The sequence below is a fragment of the Eptatretus burgeri genome, chromosome 4 (genome assembly GCF_056783735.1).
Source record: "Eptatretus burgeri isolate ZD-2024b chromosome 4, Ebu_testis_v1, whole genome shotgun sequence".
In the NCBI taxonomy this organism is placed as follows: Eukaryota; Metazoa; Chordata; class Myxini; order Myxiniformes; family Myxinidae; genus Eptatretus; species Eptatretus burgeri.
Genome location: NC_140964.1, coordinates 111,641,277 through 111,646,901, shown reverse-complemented (window position 1 = coordinate 111,646,901; position 5,625 = coordinate 111,641,277). Strand labels below are relative to the sequence as shown.

General features: G+C 45.4%; 1 pseudogene; it reads left to right on the top strand.

Moving 5' to 3' along the window:
• Positions 1-324: 324 nt before the first annotated feature.
• On the top strand, positions 325-3,760 carry LOC147028906 (uncharacterized; annotated as a pseudogene).
• The last annotated feature ends 1,865 nt before the right edge of the window (positions 3,761-5,625 follow it).

The following is a 5,625-nucleotide window of genomic DNA, read 5'->3' as shown; positions in this document are numbered from 1 at the left end:
ATGTCACAATGAAACCAAGGTTGGACAGTTTGCTGCACAAGACTGACCCATCTCAGCCTGCAAAGCCCCAATTCAGTGGAAGCAAGAGGGAATGTTTCTATTGCAAAACGAAAGGCCACATGATGGCTGAATGTCGATTGAGGAAGGCAGCTCAGATACGGCCACAACAGAAGGCAGCCGGTGCAGTGCACAATTTCCATAGGAAAGATGTTATGTGTGGAGCAGACCCAAAAGAGTAGTCTGTATCAACTGTGCAAAGGTGTCCTGAGGGGATCCAGATGAACAAAGAAGGATTTCAGTCAACTCCTATGGTCTTCAGCAGTTATGAGGAAACCATTTCTGGCATCACCAATGGCAACATCACTGTGGATAAAAGCTATGTGGGTTCGCAGAAAGCGAGTCCTCCGAGACTCAAGATGCACTATTAAGACTGTGAAGAGAGAACTGGTGACAACAAAGCAGATGGCTGACAAGGTCTACTCCTGCAAACTGATTGATAGGATATTGCATCACTATCCAGTGGCAAAGATCCACGTGGACACACCGTACTACATAGCAGAGGTGGAGGTCATGTGCAGCAGCACCACATTTGTGATCTTGTGATCGGTAATATACCGGGAGCACGAGAGGTCAAGGATCAGACCCAAAATGGATTCCACAGCTGGCACAAGCAGCAGTAACCAGGGTGCAGACGAAGCGCAACAAAGGTGACATCAAACCATTGAAGGTGTCACAATCTGATATTCCTAACGTGACTACACAAGAGCTTGAGCAAGCTCAGAAGGAAGATGTCTCACGTCAAACGTTGTGGAAAGAGGTGTAGGATAACAGTGATCATCAAACGCGAGACAAGAGCAAGTACAGGCATGAAGTCCACAGAGGTGTCTTTTACCGTATCTACACAACTGGCACGACCGAAGTGAAGCAAGTCATCGTTCCGACCAAGTATCAGGAGGCCATGATGAAATTGGCACACAAATTGATTGTTGGAGGTCATCTTGGAGTGAAGAAGACAGCTGACAGAATAACGAGCAATTTCCTTGGTCAGGGATAATCAGTGACATCAGCAGATTCTGCAAGCCCTGCGACATCTGCCATTGGAGCATCCCCAAAGGGAGGGTTTCCAAAATACCATTGTGAACCATGCCATTCATCGAGGAGCCCTTTCACAGAGTGGCCGTGGATCTGATTGGACCATTGTCCCCAGTGTCCGATAAGGGCAACCAGTACATCTTGACTGTTGTGGAGTACGCCATGAGGTACCCTGAATCAATTGCGCTCCCCACGATGGAGACGGAGAGGGCCGCGGAAGCACTGCTGAAAGTCTTCTCCCGAGTAGGACTCCCACAAGGGGTACTGAATGACCGAGGTACTCAATTTACATCTGACCTGATGAGAGAGGTGTGTCGACTCATTGCAGTGAAGCAACTCTTCACGACACCATATAACCCCAGGACCTTATGAATGGGTCAATGGAGTTCTGAAGAGCATGTTGAGGAAAATGTGTCAAGAGCGACCATGTGATTGGGACAGGTACTTGCAGATGGTGCTATTCACTTACAGAGAGGTGCCTCAAGCAAGTACTAGGTTCTCACCATTTGAGCTACTCTACAGATGCACTGTTAGAGGGCCCATGCAGCTGTTGAAGGAACTGTGGACTGGAGAGAACACGTAGGAGGTTCATAATGCTTCCCAGATAACCTGATGTTGGCTTAGCAATTAGGGTGGTGGCTTGGGATCCTCGGGTCTTGAGTTCAAGCCCCGTTTTCCACTGAATTAACACCAGGGGTTGACTCAGCCTGTCATCCTTCCGAGGTCGGCGAAATGAGTACCAGTGTACTGGCAATAGGGGCACTGCGTCAGCGGCATATCCGCGCCCCGAACCAATGATGCAACCAGCAGCCAAAAGGCTGCACACAAAGGGAAGGGGTATTGATGGATTTATTAAATCTGGCATTGGTGTGGCGCAGGCATGATGGGCCGAATGGCCTCCTCCTGCACACAATTTCCTTGTAATCCTTGTCATATGTCTTTCACTTGTGTAATCGACTGGAGGACACTTGCCGACTGGCGTGAGAGAGTCAACATGCAGTTCAAAGCAGTCAGAAGCATTTCTATGATAAGAAAACCAGAAACAGAAAGTCTAAGGTTGGAGACAGTTTTTTTGCTTCTACCAAAGGAGCACAATAAGTTGACGCTCCAATTGCAAGGACCACATGAAGTCCAGGAAGTAGTCAACCAGATGTACTCCAAGTTCTGTGTCAAAGGCAAGACCAAAATTTCCCATGTCAAACTTTTGAAGTTGTATCATGAGAGAGCTGACAAATCAGCTGATATCGTATTACAGCCGGATGTGGCTGGTATGGTCGTCATCGGCCCATCGCTGGATGGTGATGAAGAATGTCTTGGCGAATGAAGTCTTACTGGAATCGAGACCCAGGATTGATGGAGAGACACACAAGAATGTCAACATCAGAAAGGATTTGTCAGCAAGGCAGAGGGAGGAAGTCCAGGAGTTACTCCAGGAGTTTGCGGACATCCTCACCAGAATCCCGGGTACGACCAACCTGGAAGTGCATAAAATTGAGACCACCATGAATGAGCCAGTCAGGGTCAAGCAGCGCCAAATGTCATATGCGATGCAAGCTGTGATCAAGGAGGAAGTGGAAGCTATGTTGGAAGCAGATATCATCGAATCATCAAAAGTAGCCGACAACTCGCTGGTGGTGATTGTGAGGACAAATGTTGGATCCAACCATGTCTGCATTGACTTTCGGAGATTGAACTTGATCACAAAGTTTAACACTGAACCCATGGGGGAACTATCATGGCAAAGCTGGAGCAAGATCGGAATTTTACCAAGATCGACCTGAGCAAGGGTTACTGGCAGATTCCTATGGAGGAAGTCTCAAAGGAAAAGACGGCATTTGTAACTTCACTTCAGATGGCTGCTACCAATTTTAGAAGATGCCATTTGGCTTTGTAAACTCAGCAGCAACCTTCAATAAAATGATGAGGAAGATGCTGTACAATTTACGTAACATGGACCACTAAGTGGATGACATCCTTACGCACACAGTCAAATGGGAAGACCATGTTAAAACACTGCGGCAACTTTTTGAGTAGATCAGGGAAGCAGGTTTGACTCTTCGGCCTTCCAAATGTAACATTGGATTTCACACGCTGGAGTTTGTGGAACACCAAGTGGGAAAGGGTCAGGAACAGATGGAGGAAGAGAAACTCACCTGCATCAGATACACCCCAGTATTGAAAACCAAAAGACAGGTTAGATAATTCCTGGGCTTGGCGGGGTAATATAGGAGGTTCATACCAAACTAGGCAAATGAAGTTGTGCCCCTCACTGACCTCACCAAAAAGGATCAGCCCAACCACATTCCATGGGAGGCACCCCACAGAGCACATTTGAAAGGATCAATAACTTTTTTTGCAAGGCCTCTGTTCGACAGATGCCCGACTTTGCCAGACCATTCATCGTGCACGCGGATGCATCTGATGTTGGAATCGGAGTAGTGTTGTGCAGAAGTACGAGGATAGAGTCTTTCCTGTAATATATGCCAGCAAGAAACTTCTGCCCCAGGAAAGGAACTACTCGGCGATAGAAAGTGAATGTCTCACTATCATGCTTGCTGTTAAGAAATTCCAGAACTACAACTACGGACGAGAGTTCATCATACACACTGAACATCAGCCCCTGTCGTACATACAGAAGTGTAATATTGACAGTGCGATAATAATGTGATGGGTGCCGTTCGTCCAGAACTATTTCTTCTGTATTCAAGCCATTAAAGGATCCGAGAAGGTGGGAGCTGATTTTATGAGTCAACTGTGATTGTTGTTTTTGGTTTGTTTTGCACCCTCTCATTTAAAGTGACTGTTGACAAAAAAAAAATGTATTTGCAATAACATTTTTCTAACTTTGGGGTTACTTGTCAGTTAAAAGATAGATGTTGAAAGCATTCATAAATGCCTGTAAATGAACGATTGAAATGTATCGTCACATGTTGTAAGTTTTGTTTAACACGAATCGGTAAATTGTAAAATCAACTGCTTGAAGTAATGAGCTAATTTTCACCTTAGGATGGCAGTATTGTACTGTAAACTGACTGGAGAGATTTGTGAAGATGCTGGAAAAGTCTCAGATGAAAATTCCAGTCTGGACGAGAATCGCATTTGCTGGAACACATGGGATTGTTCTGTGATACCATATAAACCTGCGAGGAGGAGTTGCAGAGAGACGGGTGACATGTGACTAGTGTTTTTTGATCATTCCGTGTGTGATTTAACTCTGTTGAGTGAATGAGGTGCTAATGTCCAGAGCAGTTGTTAACACGTGGAGTTGATTATAATCAGTTTGATTAAAACTCATTAAGACTGTGTATCGGGAAAGAAATCCATTGAGCTCTTGAAATCATCCTGGATGGGCCAGCGTACGAGAGAGGGTACCACGACGGGAATCAAAGGATCGACAACTCTGAAGGACGAGGTGAACATGTGCGAGTTGTGCCGGCAGGACCGGAACACTGGACGGCAGAAACAACTCAACGCGGGAATTAGAGTTGGACATTGTATGTGATGGCGAACTTCCTCATTTGACTTTGTTTCTGTTTATTTGAATTACAAGTTTCAAAAATGTGACGCGGTTGATGTGGTCATTGTAATGTCCCTCAAAGTCACAGACCCCAACTGGCAAATATCCATTTGATTGGTAGCTGACCAGTATGATCGTTCATACTCGTTAAGTGCATACCTTGGATTGCAATCATTCGAGAATGGGCTGGGTTTGGCACCACAAACAACATATGTACACGAATGGGAAGGAAACCGCAAAGGTGTGTGTGCCCCCAACAAAAATGATGGCAGGGATTTGGCCGAGATTTCACAGGTGACATTACAGTGACCACATCAACAGCGTAACGGTTTTAATACTTGTATTTGAAATAAACAGATACAAACTCAAATGAGAAAGTTCACCATTCGATTCGAGAAATGTCCAACTCCGATTCCGGTGTTAAGATGTTTCCACCCAGTGTCTCTGACCTGCCGGCTCAACACACGCATGTTCACCTCGTCCACCAGAGCTGTTGAACGATTGAGATTGAGTCCTGTCACGTTGTTCTCGATCGTACGCTGGCCCATCCAGGATGGTTGAAGAGCTCAAATAAATTATTTTCTGAGACACAATCTTAATGAGTTTTAATCAACCTGATTACAATCAGCTCCACACGTTAACAACCACTCTGGATATTAACACCTCATTCACTCATTGGAGTTAAATTGATCACGGGGACGATGGATACACATGTCTCGTCACATGTCACCCATCTCTTTACAGCTCCCTCTCACGGGCTTATATAGTAACAAAGAACAATCCCGTGCATTCCAGCAAATGCGATTCTCGTCCAGACTGGAAGTTTCATCGGAGAATGTTCCGGTACCTTCACGAATCCCACCAGGCAGTTTACAGTACAATACTGCCCTCCGCAGTGAAAATTGGCTCATTACATCATCAGTGTATCTTACAATTTACCCATGTGTGTGAAACGAAACTTACAACAAGTAAACATCAATTTTACTTGTTCATGAATGGGCATTTACTAATGCTTA